The sequence below is a fragment of the Ovis canadensis genome, chromosome 6 (genome assembly GCF_042477335.2).
Source record: "Ovis canadensis isolate MfBH-ARS-UI-01 breed Bighorn chromosome 6, ARS-UI_OviCan_v2, whole genome shotgun sequence".
NCBI lineage: Eukaryota > Metazoa > Chordata > Mammalia > Artiodactyla > Bovidae > Ovis > Ovis canadensis.
In genome coordinates, this window is record NC_091250.1 from 15,375,014 (window position 1) to 15,388,358 (window position 13,345).

The window sequence follows — 13,345 nt, forward strand, 5'->3', positions numbered from 1 at the left end:
GCGAACACCATGTGTCTGGCACATATTTCTTGGTAACACACAGACTGGGGGCTGCACACTGAAGTGCTTACACGCTGTTTGAGTGTGATTCACTCACTGTGGTTTACATGAAGCACCCCTAGGTCTTCACTAAGAGATGATCTTGTATCAACCTAGAGTGGTTGGATAGGGAAGGAGATGGGAGGGAAGTTCAAAAGGGAGGGGATATATGGATACCTATGGCTGATTCATGTTGAGGTTTGACAGAAAAGAACAGAATTCTGTAAGGCAATTATCCTTCAATTTAAAAAATAAACTAATTTTTAAAAAATGATGATTTCTCCTGGATTTTTCCGCTGGTCCTGGGTGTGAAGACAGGAAAGACAGTGGTGGCAACTGTCTGGACCCTCAGGGTCCAGACAGGTCTCAGTTATACATTTGGGTTTGTGGCTAAGCCAGGGGAGGTTTTAGGAAACGTGCACAGCAAGTATTTTTATAAACAATGAGTATGTTGTTTTAACCAACTAACCTGTGCGTTTTTAGTGGGATTCTGTAAAGAACACTGATCCACTGCAGCCTCACAGGAGCTTGGTGACAACAAAGTAACTTAGTGCAAAATACAGCTGAACTCGTTTAACAGCAGCTGGATAAACTGTGCACCCTCTCCTGATCTCTAACAGCAACCCTCAGAAAACAGAAGGCTAGAAATTATCCACATGGAACTGAACAGGGATCAATCTCAAATTCCAGTTAAAATAAGCATTTAAAAAAATCAGAACGCAACAAAGAACAGAGCAGGGAAGTGACACACCTGCAGTCCAAGTGACTATGGACTCAATGGAAACAAACACCTGCCTCAAAGTCAGGGACCACGGCCACGCCCCTTCCCCCAGGCCTCCTCCTGAGGAAGGCCTCAGGATCCCCAGCCTGGCGGCCCTCCCCCAGAATGGGAACCTGCCCCACAGGTGCCGACTTGTCCTCACTTAACAGGAGGGCAAAGCAGGCACAAAGTGGGTGAGTGGCACACCCAGGTCACCAACCCCAGGGTGACGCAGCTGCTCTGCTGTGCCCAGCAGAAGGGCTCCTGGGCACTGAGCTGCCTGAACTGGAGCACGGCTGCCCAAGTCCTGCGGGAGGCCCCAGGAGTGCTTGATCAGTGGGCTGGGAGCAGGAGAGGGACGAGGAAGACCAGCCCTCGGGATACTGGACTCCAGCAACAGGGGCTCATCCACGTGACCCACAGGGATAGGCAGCGAGCTCCCTCCTGATGCTCCCTCCATCAGGGATGCCATCATGGACACAAGAGCCTCTGGAGGAAAGCGGTCTGGATGGCAACATGGTTAAGTGTTCAGGCTCTGATCAGACCAGTCTACACTGTGCTGCTTGGTGTGTGAGCCTGGGCACGATGCCTGGCCTCATTAAGCCTCAGTGTCCATGTCTGCTGAAATGGGATAACAGCAGCTTGGACCTCACCTAGGTGTCTGCGGGATGAGATGACAGACTGGGAAAGCACTCAACACGGTGCCCGGCGCACAGAGTCTCCTGCACACTGCTACCCCCGTCATTAGTTTGATTTCCCGCAAATCTAACATCCATGGTTCTGATTCAATCATAAAAAAAAAAAAAAAAAAAAAACTGTAAGTGGAAATTTCATGGTGGTCCAGAGGTTAAGACTTGGCACTTTCACTGCCGGGACACCTGTCTGATTCCTGGTTGGGGAACTAGGATCCCATACACTATGCAGCATGGCCAAAAAAAATAAGCAAGTTTTTTTTTTTTTTTTTTAAGTATTAAATAATACTATGTGCGTGTGTGTTAGTCACTCAGTCGTACCTGACTCTTTGCGACCCCATGGACTGCAATCCACCAGGTTCCTCTGTCCATGAGATTTTCCAGGCAAGGATACTGGAGTGGGTTGCCATTTCCTTCTCCAGGGGATCTTCCCAACCCAGGGATCGAACCCGGGTCTTCTGCACTGCAGGCAAATTCTTTACCGACTGAGCTACAAGGGAATGTCTATTATAAATAAGCATGAGATGATTCAAAGGCAAACAAGTGGCAGAAAGGCAAACTGTTACAGTTGTCCCAACAAATGACCTATCTCCAACAGAACCATCAGCATATTTCAAGTGGTGGGTAAGTTTCAAAACTTCCATTAAAATGTCAATTATTCACCACTACATAACCGCACAGTGTTCATTTTCATTCACGTAACACGATAAGGACTCTTTAATACGTCACAGAGAAACAAAGGCCTGCTAAATTACTAAATAGTTTACCTTTTGACGCTGCTTCCTTAAATCACTAGGCTGATAGATGCATGCAAAGAAGTGAAGAGGAACCAGATTTATTGCAACTTTGAAGCTAAAAATTCAAGAATCAGTATAGGCAAATACAGTAAAGCAAAAATGGTGGCAAGCATATAAGTGAGATTAAGACTTAGAGAGTCCCTTGGACTGCAAGGAGATCCAACCAGTCCATTCTAAAGGAGATCAGTCCTGGGTGTTCATTGGAAGGATTGATGCTAAAGCTGAAACTCCAATACGCTGGCCACCTCGTGTGAAGAGCTGACTCAGTGGAAAAGTCTCTGATGCTTGGAGGGATTTGGGGCAGGAGGAGAAGGGGACAACAGAGGATTAGATGACTGGATGGCATCACCGACTCGATGGACATGAGTGTGGTTGAACTCCGGGAGTTGGTGATGGACAGGGAGGCCTGATGTGCTGCAATTCATGTGGTCGCAAAGAGTCGGACACGACTGAGCAATGAACTGAACTGAGCTGATATTGCATGTGCGTTCTAATTATTGTTCATTCTTGCCAACCTTTAATATTGTCATAGCAGACATTTTAATATTTTCAGGTTGGTGGTTGAGTAGGGGTACTTCATTTTGTTATGAATTCAACTCCACTTTACGAATGTGGTTGATTTCCTATAATTTAGTTATTAGTCATTTGACTTGTCTTACTTCTTTGTGAAGGGCCTATTCAGTGTTTGTTTGTTTTTGGTTTTTTTCCTTTTTATCTATTTTTCTATTAGGTTGCTAATACTTTATTATGAAATATGTATTTTATTATGCATTGTAAATAAAAGACCTTTTATGTTTGTATCGTGAATATTTTCTCCTAGATTGTGGCTGATCTGTTTACTCGGTTGGTGATACATTTAGGTGCAGACATTTCCTTATGTTTAATGAATCAATATCTATCAAACTGTTTCTTTACACAGTGAAGTGCTTCTAATACCTTATTTAGGATTCACTTCTTACCTCCAAAAGAGTAAAGATATTCTCATATTTTATGTGCTGAATTACCACAAATTTCATACAGTATTATATTTTATATTCTACTTCTTCTATTTTCAATTTGGAGCTTTATTTTCTCTTTTTACATTGATTTTTAAATTTATTTCAAGCTGAAAGTAAATTTTGATGGGGCATGACTATAAGCCAATTTTATATTTTGACTTATTGGTGTATATTTACCCCTGAAATACTTATTGAAAAATTCAATCATTTTAACCCTGCTCTGTGGTGCAAGAATATTCATAAAGTAAATATCAGTATATCTATAGTTCTGTTTCTAGACTTTCTGTATGCTTCTAGGTGTTTTATAATCAGAACTACCCTTAACTAATAGACTTTAACATCAAGTTGAGCAACTGCTAAAACGTTACTCTTTATCTTGCAGAGTTTTTAAGATATTCTTTATCTTTACCTTTTAAATCAAACTTTAGAATATTTCTTGTTTAGATCTAGTGTAGAAAAACAGTAGAATTGTAAATCTGTTTGCAGAGAATGATGCAAATTTTGATCAGAAATTTGTTAAAATATGTTACCATTTCAAAATATTAAAGGAATTCAGTTCAGTTCAGTCACTCAGTCATGTCCGACTCTGTGCGACCCCATGAATCACAGCATGGCAGGCCTCCATGTCCATCACCATCTCTCGGAGTTCACTCAGACTCACGTCTATCGAGTCCATGATGCTACCAGCGTCTCATCCTCCGTCATCTCCTTCTCCTCCTGCCCCCAATCCCTCCCAGCATCAGAGTTTTTCCGATGATTCAGCTCTTCACATGAGGTGGCCAAAGTACTGGAGCTTCAGCTTCAGCATCATTCCTTCCAAAGAAATCCCAGGGTTGATCTCTTCAGAATGGACTGGTTGGATCTCCTTGCAGTCCAAGGGACTCTCAAGAATCTTCTCCAACACCACAGTTTAAAAGCATCAATTCTTCTGTGCTCAGCCTTCTTCACAGTCCAACTCTCACATCCATACATGACCACAGAAAAAACCATATCCTTGACTAGACGGACCTTAGTCGGCAAAGTAATGTCTCTTCTCTTGAATATACTATCTAGTTTGGTCATAACTTTTCTTCCAAGGAGTAAGCATCTTTTAATTTCATGGCTGCAGGCACCATCTGCAGTGATTTTGGAGCCCCCAAAAATAAAGTCTGACACTGTTTACACTGTTTCCCCATCTATTTCCCATAAAGTGATGGGACCAGATGCCATGATCTTCGTTTTCTGAATGTTGAGCTTTAAGTCAACTTTTTTGCTCTCCTCTTTCACTTTCATCAAGAGGCTTTTTAGCTCCTCTTCACTTTCTGCCATAAGCGTGGTGTCATCTGCGTATCTGAGGTTATTGATATTTCTCCCGGCAATCTTGATTCCAGCTTGTGTTTCTTCCAGTCCAGCGTTTCTCTTGATGTATTCTGCATATAAGTTAAATACGCAGGATGACAATATACAGCCTTGACATACTCCTTTTCCTATGTGGAACCAGTCTGTTGTTCCATGTCCAGTTCTAACTGTTGCTTCCTTACCTGCATACAGATTTCTCAATAGGTGGTCTGGTATTCCCATCTCTTTCAGAATTATCCACAGTTTACTGTGATTCACACAGTCAAAGCCTTTGGCATAGTCAATAAAGCAGAAATAGATATTTTTCTGGAACTCTCTTGCTTTTTCCATGATCCAGCAGATGTTGGCAATTTGATCTCTGGTTCCTCTGCCTTTTCTAAAACCAGCTTGAACATCAAGGTGTTCACAGTTCACGTATTGCTAAAGTCTGGCTTGGAGAATTTTGAGCATTACTTTGCTAGCATGTGAGATGACTGCAATTGTGCGGTACTTTGAGCATTCTTTTGCATTGCCTTTCTTTGGAATTGGAATGAAAACTGGCCTTTTCCAGTCTTGTGGCCACTGCTGAGGTTTCCAAATTTGCTGGCATATGGAGTGCAGCACTTTAACAGCATCATCTTTCAGGGATTGAAACAGCTCTACTGGAATTCCATCACATCCACTAGCTTTGTTAGTAGTGATGCTTTCTAAGGCCCACTTGACTTCACATTCCAGGATGTCTGGCTCTAGATTAGTGATCACATCAGCATGATTAAAGGAATTAAATGAGGAAAATTAGCTTGAAAAATTCAACATTCATGCAATAAAATAAATATAACAAATAGACACATAGAAAAAAATACATGAGATAACTTTGCTTAACATTATAAGCATGAAATGTTAACTATAGATACTTTCCTTGTTGGATAAGAAAGTCAAGGATATCCACTTTTACTGTTTATTTAAAATTTTACAGTTTTCCACTAGTGAACCAAACACAAGAAAAAATAAAACGAAAACCATTGGAAACAACATATCTGGAAAATATTTAATTAGAGATTGTACAATATGCAGGTTGAAAACTCAAATTTAATTACAAATAAATTATTATTTAGAGATATTTTCAGAGTTGCCAAAATGCATTGAATCCTAATGGAAAAACTACATACATATTACAAATGACATTTAAAATAGTATGAAAAATAATCCCATACCAGATTAATTTAAAAATATGTGAGAACTTTATAAAAAGTATGATAGATATTATATTGTAAAACATGAAGTAGACCTAAATAAATATAATAATGTAGCATGCTTATGATTTGGAAGACTTGAGGATGCAAACATCATTCTCTGCAAACAGATTTACAATTCTACTGTTTTTCTACACTAGATCTAAACAAGAAATATTCTAAAGTTTGATTTAAAAGGTAAAGATAAAGAATATCTTAAAAACTCTGCAAGATAAAGAGTAACGTTTTAGCAGTTGCTCAACTTGATGTTAAAGTCTATTAGTTAAGGGTAGTTCTGATTATAAAACACCTAGAAGCATACAGAAAGTCTAGAAACAGAACTATAGATATATTGATATTTACTTTATGAATATTCTTGCACCACAGAGCAGGGTTAAAATGATTGAATTTTTCAATAAGTATTTCAGGGGTAAATATACACCAATAAGTCAAAATATAAAATTGGCTTATAGTCATGCCCCATCAAAATTTACTTTCAGCTTGAAATAAATTTAAAAATCAATGTAAAAAGAGAAAATAAAGCTCCAAATTGAAAATAGAAGAAGTAGAATATAAAATATAATACTGTATGAAATTTGTGGTAATTCAGCACATAAAATATGAGAATATCTTTACTCTTTTGGAGGTAAGAAGTGAATCCTAAATAAGGTATTAGAAGCACTTCACTGTGTAAAGAAACAGTTTGATAGATATTGATTCATTAAACATAAGGAAATGTCTGCACCTAAATGTATCACCAACCGAGTAAACAGATCAGCCACAATCTAGGAGAAAATATTCACGATACAAACATAAAAGGTCTTTTATTTACAATGCATAATAAAATACATATTTCATAATAAAGTATTAGCAACCTAATAGAAAAATAGATAAAAAGGAAAAAAACCAAAAACAAACAAACACTGAATAGGCCCTTCACAAAGAAGTAAGACAAGTCAAATGACTAATAACTAAATTATAGGAAATCAACCACATTCGTAAAGTGGAGTTGAATTCATAACAAAATGAAGTACCCCTACTCAACCACCAACCTGAAAATATTAAAATGTCTGCTATGACAATATTAAAGGTTGGCAAGAATGAACAATAATTAGAACGCACATGCAATATCAGCTCAGTTCAGTTCATTGCTCAGTCGTGTCCGACTCTTTGCGACCACATGAATTGCAGCACATCAGGCCTCCCTGTCCATCACCAACTCCCGGAGTTCAACCACACTCATGTCCATCGAGTCGGTGATGCCATCCAGTCATCTAATCCTCTGTTGTCCCCTTCTCCTCCTGCCCCAAATCCCTCCAAGCATCAGAGACTTTTCCACTGAGTCAGCTCTTCACACGAGGTGGCCAGCGTATTGGAGTTTCAGCTTTAGCATCAATCCTTCCAATGAACACCCAGGACTGATCTCCTTTAGAATGGACTGGTTGGATCTCCTTGCAGTCCAAGGGACTCTCTAAGTCTTAATCTCACTTATATGCTTGCCACCATTTTTGCTTTACTGTATTTGCCTATACTGATTCTTGAATTTTTAGCTTCAAAGTTGCAATAAATCTGGTTCCTCTTCACTTCTTTGCATGCATCTATCAGCCTAGTGATTTAAGGAAGCAGCGTCAAAAGGTAAACTATTTAGTAATTTAGCAGGCCTTTGTTTCTCTGTGACGTATTAAAGAGTCCTTATCGTGTTACGTGAATGAAAATGAACACTGTGCGGTTATGTAGTGGTGAATAATTGACATTTTAATGGAAGTTTTGAAACTTACCCACCACTTGAAATATGCTGATGGTTCTGTTGGAGATAGGTCATTTGTTGGGACAACTGTAACAGTTTGCCTTTCTGCCACTTGTTTGCCTTTGAATCATCTCATGCTTATTTATAATAGACATTCCCTTGTAGCTCAGTCGGTAAAGAATTTGCCTGCAGTGCAGAAGACCCGGGTTCGATCCCTGGGTTGGGAAGATCCCCTGGAGAAGGAAATGGCAACCCACTCCAGTATCCTTGCCTGGAAAATCTCATGGACAGAGGAACCTGGTGGATTGCAGTCCATGGGGTCGCAAAGAGTCAGGTACGACTGAGTGACTAACACACACGCACATAGTATTATTTAATACTTAAAAAAAAAAAAAAAAAACTTGCTTATTTTTTTTGGCCATGCTGCATAGTGTATGGGATCCTAGTTCCCCAACCAGGAATCAGACAGGTGTCCCGGCAGTGAAAGTGCCAAGTCTTAACCTCTGGACCACCATGAAATTTCCACTTACAGTTTTTTTTTTTTTTTTTTTTTTTATGATTGAATCAGAACCATGGATGTTAGATTTGCGGGAAATCAAACTAATGACGGGGGTAGCAGTGTGCAGGAGACTCTGTGCGCCGGGCACCGTGTTGAGTGCTTTCCCAGTCTGTCATCTCATCCCGCAGACACCTAGGTGAGGTCCAAGCTGCTGTTATCCCATTTCAGCAGACATGGACACTGAGGCTTAATGAGGCCAGGCATCGTGCCCAGGCTCACACACCAAGCAGCACAGTGTAGACTGGTCTGATCAGAGCCTGAACACTTAACCATGTTGCCATCCAGACCGCTTTCCTCCAGAGGCTCTTGTGTCCATGATGGCATCCCTGATGGAGGGAGCATCAGGAGGGAGCTCGCTGCCTATCCCTGTGGGTCACGTGGATGAGCCCCTGTTGCTGGAGTCCAGTATCCCGAGGGCTGGTCTTCCTCGTCCCTCTCCTGCTCCCAGCCCACTGATCAAGCACTCCTGGGGCCTCCCGCAGGACTTGGGCAGCCGTGCTCCAGTTCAGGCAGCTCAGTGCCCAGGAGCCCTTCTGCTGGGCACAGCAGAGCAGCTGCGTCACCCTGGGGTTGGTGACCTGGGTGTGCCACTCACCCACTTTGTGCCTGCTTTGCCCTCCTGTTAAGTGAGGACAAGTCGGCACCTGTGGGGCAGGTTCCCATTCTGGGGGAGGGCCGCCAGGCTGGGGATCCTGAGGCCTTCCTCAGGAGGAGGCCTGGGGGAAGGGGCGTGGCCGTGGTCCCTGACTTTGAGGCAGGTGTTTGTTTCCATTGAGTCCATAGTCACTTGGACTGCAGGTGTGTCACTTCCCTGCTCTGTTCTTTGTTGCGTTCTGATTTTTTTAAATGCTTATTTTAACTGGAATTTGAGATTGATCCCTGTTCAGTTCCATGTGGATAATTTCTAGCCTTCTGTTTTCTGAGGGTTGCTGTTAGAGATCAGGAGAGGGTGCACAGTTTATCCAGCTGCTGTTAAACGAGTTCAGCTGTATTTTGCACTAAGTTACTTTGTTGTCACCAAGCTCCTGTGAGGCTGCAGTGGATCAGTGTTCTTTACAGAATCCCACTAAAAACGCACAGGTTAGTTGGTTAAAACAACATACTCATTGTTTATAAAAATACTTGCTGTGCACGTTTCCTAAAACCTCCCCTGGCTTAGCCACAAACCCAAATGTATAACTGAGACCTGTCTGGACCCTGAGGGTCCAGACAGTTGCCACCACTGTCTTTCCTGTCTTCACACCCAGGACCAGCGGAAAAATCCAGGAGAAATCATCATTTTTTAAAAATTAGTTTATTTTTTAAATTGAAGGATAATTGCCTTACAGAATTCTGTTCTTTTCTGTCAAACCTCAACATGAATCAGCCATAGGTATCCATATATCCCCTCCCTTTTGAACTTCCCTCCCATCTCCTTCCCTATCCAACCACTCTAGGTTGATACAAGATCATCTCTTAGTGAAGACCTAGGGGTGCTTCATGTAAACCACAGTGAGTGAATCACACTCAAACAGCGTGTAAGCACTTCAGTGTGCAGCCCCCAGTCTGTGTGTTACCAAGAAATATGTGCCAGACACATGGTGTTCGCATGCAGAGGTTCGGTACCTTTTTTGTGTTTCACTTGTTGTAATGGGTTCCAACCTGAATCATCACTACAAATGATCTTGGAGGGTGACACAAGCTGTGTCCTTTTCTCCTTCAAACAGAAATGTCTGGACAACTTTGCTGAGAGATTTCTTATTCTAGCTGTGGTGCTTCTGAGCAGCATCTGCCTATGAGCACAGTCCTTGCATTGGGGCAGTTCATGCCATGCAGGGTTCACGGTTCCAGTGGGACTCTGCTGTCCTGCTCGGCGGGGCCATCTGGTCGCTGGATGCCAGGGAGGGCAGAGTCCGGCTGCAGGGAGGCTCCCTTCCGGGGTCTCTGCGATCAGTCACATGCTCTTACTGCCCTACGCCCCCGTTTCTCCTGAGCAAGACAGTCCTTTAAGATGGCACTAAGCTAGAACAAGGTTTTCTGTTTTGTTTTGTTTTGTTTTGTTTTTTTGTTTGTTTGTTTTGTAGTTGGCAGATAGCATAGCTAACAGATTTTGAAATAGGTTTCTGGTTATAATGTAAATCCTGTGAGATTGCTTTTTCAACACGGTCTGTTGTAAGCCAAGTTTACACTTACCTCTCTCACTCAGGTGACAGCTTTACGGGAAGAGGTACGAGATGACAAGAGCACCGTCAGATGTGAAACCTCGACCCCTACCTCGCCGTGATCCCTTTGGCTGGACCAGCTGCACACTGGGGTGCTGCACACAGCCAGCCACGAGGACATCAGGGATGCCCACAAGTAAGGGGCCTGCATGCCTCATTGTCAGTTTCAGGAGCCCTGTGCCTCTTGTCCTGGAAGAGTTGCAAGGATGATCATAAAGGAATCCCACTGGGTTCGGTGCCTGTGTTTAGTGGTGAACTTCAGGTGCTGGGGGACAAGAATTCAGTGACCTCAGTGATTTTAGAAAACCTTCGTCTCTTCGGATTGACTCCTGCGGGAGATTTCTTCCTGCTCTTACTAGTGGTCTGCTCGGCCTGGGGGGCGCGTTCCTGACGGTGACGGCCCCGTGCCTCTTGGGTTCGCTCTTGAGGGTCCCTCCCTTTTCCTCAGGGGTCTTCTCTCAAGAGGCTCTGGGTCCCCTCCTGTGACTGACACTGTCCTCATTCAGACCACCACCTGCTGAGCTCCCATCCTGAGCCAGGCAGCACTCGATGGAGGACGACCTGACCAGCAGCCCTGCATGGTGACCGTCGCTCTCCTGCCATGGCTGGGGACGGTCACCCTGCGGGAGGCGCGGGGAAATGCCCAGAGCAGGGGAGCTCGCCTTCTCCTGGAGTGTCGTCACCTGCCGAGCAGTGACCCTGAGGGAGGGTCGGAGCCGCCTCTGCACCAGCTGGCCTGGAGTCAAGCCCTCCTACGCGGAGAGCTCGAGGCAGAGAATTTCAGCTTCCCAGGGTGGTTATCTGTGGCCGGGAGCCTGCGTTGCTCGTGTAGAGTGTGGTTGGTGAGGGAGACTCCACTGTCTGCTGTGAGGTTGAGGCACAGGTGTTGCTGGGTGCCCATTTCTATCAGTAGGTCTTGTGGAGGGTGTGTGTTTGCATGAAGGTGCTGGTTAAAGGTCGTTTTCTCTCCCCGAAGCTCGACAGGCTCTCGATGGCCCCAGGAACAACCCCAGCAGCAGCACCAGCGGCCAGGACTTGCTGCACAAAGCCCCGAAGAAGAAGGGCATCAAGTCCTTCATGGGAACTGACAGAAGGTTCGATGAAGTAAGTGTTCAGCTTAATGATTTTTAAAGTTGCCTTAATGGAAATTATTTTATTACACTTGTATGAGCCATGTAGTCAGGGTATCTCTTCTAAATTTGGAGATAAATTTATCTTACAAGTTAAACTTTGCTCTTAAAATTTTATCAACAAATGAGTCATTAAAAAACTAGTGTCTTCACTAGTAAGATAGAGGGTGGGTTAGGTCTGTTTGTTTGTTTGTTTGTTTTTGCTATTTAAGTTTTTGCCCCCTCAAAAATATTTCATATTAAAACATTGGTTTCCGCTTAGGAATGCTGTCTGTGAGTTGTGTTTTGGGGAGCAACTGGATGCCCTTACCCTATTCTAGGGCCCGTGTGCTTTGGGGGCCTGTTTCATAAGTGTATTGAAAACACACAAAACACTAATTTCCCCTGACACACAACCATGACTCGTTCACTCCCACACTATCGTTCTTCTCTTCATTGGACCTTAAGGAGACTTGAGTTTGACAAGAAGAATCGGACACCTGAAGAAGCATCCATTGGCTCTGTCCCAGAGTGAGCCAGAACTGGTTACAGCTTGAAAATATTTCCATGGCAAATGACAGTGTGTTGTATTATATAGCAGGAGGTGATTTCTCCACGATGAGAAGTGAAACCTGCTAACTGTCAGGAGGAACATCCACCCGGGTAGGCAGGGCGGTACAGTTAGGGTCCAGTCAGGGTCCCAGTACGTGTGTTACCCCACCCTGTGTCACGCTCCTCTGTTCCCAGTTTGGGCATATCAGTCACACAGTCATCACAAATGGGGTCAAATACACATGGACAAAAGTGCAGTAGGAAACTCAGCCATTTTAAAGGGCTGGTGGCTTTTTGTTTTTGTCCTTTGTTTTAAATTCTGGGTCTTGTTTTCTGTCCTGTAATTTCCAAGCACGATGATAAAAGCTTTAGGAGGGCACCTTCTTGGAGGAAAACATTCAGACCAACGGATGTCCATGGCTTAGCTGCTGCATGCACAGAGACTCTGCCTGCAAGCTTCTGGGTCCTGTCCTCTCTGCCCTCACTTTCGATGCAGGCAAAGAAGATGCAGCCGGACAGTAGGTGACAGGATAGGCATAGTGCACAGCCCTGGGCTAGAATGGTGATGAGCTGGAATGGCCTGCTTCTCAGGTTACAGGTCTCTTTAGTGCCATTGCATGCCCAAGGGTCAGTGCTCTACAGTGAATCCTAACATCTGTTTATAAACATTTAACAGTCATGTGTTTTTTGTTTTTTTTTGTTTGTTTGTTTTTCTTTTCTTTTTTTCAAGTTCTTGTCTGGTTGAATATTAGCATATTCTTCCAACTAATAAAACTGAGACTCATGTGTGTTCTCAGAGCATTAGATTGACACCCATGCTTGTAGAGATGTGTGTGTGGCCGGCAGTGCTCAAGAGCTCTTTCATAAAACAGTAGGGTCACTCTCAGGCCACACAGTTGCCTCTCAACGACTCTCCACACTGGGAGGATGGCCGAGTCCATATTCAGTGACAGCAGCATCCACCTTCCTGTCCTTCCCCCGTCCTCATCTCCACCGTTGTCGGTCCCTTGCACACTGTCAGTGGATGGGGCAAAGGAAGAAGCTAAGGCCAGGAGAGGTCCTCTCCCGAGTTCAGCCAGGCAGTGTACACCATCCTGGGAGTTGTCCTTTCAAACCCAGTCCTGGTTTTCCCTCTGACAGCCACTCTGCCAGAGAACACTGCTAGTTCAGGCTGGATGCTCAGGGCCGCTGTGTCCCCACTTGATGTCAAGATAGATGGCCAGACAGCCTGGGCTGGGGTCAGGCTCTGTGGCTCAGGAGATGCCTTGTGCATGTGCCCAACGCCCCGACCCCCCACTGCCGCCCAGTGTCTCATCCATGACAGGGGCATCTCAATGGCTCC

The 13,345-nt window shown here is 43.8% G+C and overlaps 1 pseudogene; it reads left to right on the forward strand.

Moving 5' to 3' along the window:
- LOC138442848 (liprin-alpha-1-like) overlaps nt 1-13,345 on the forward strand; it is a 56,319-nt pseudogene that overhangs the window by 41,019 nt on the left and 1,955 nt on the right.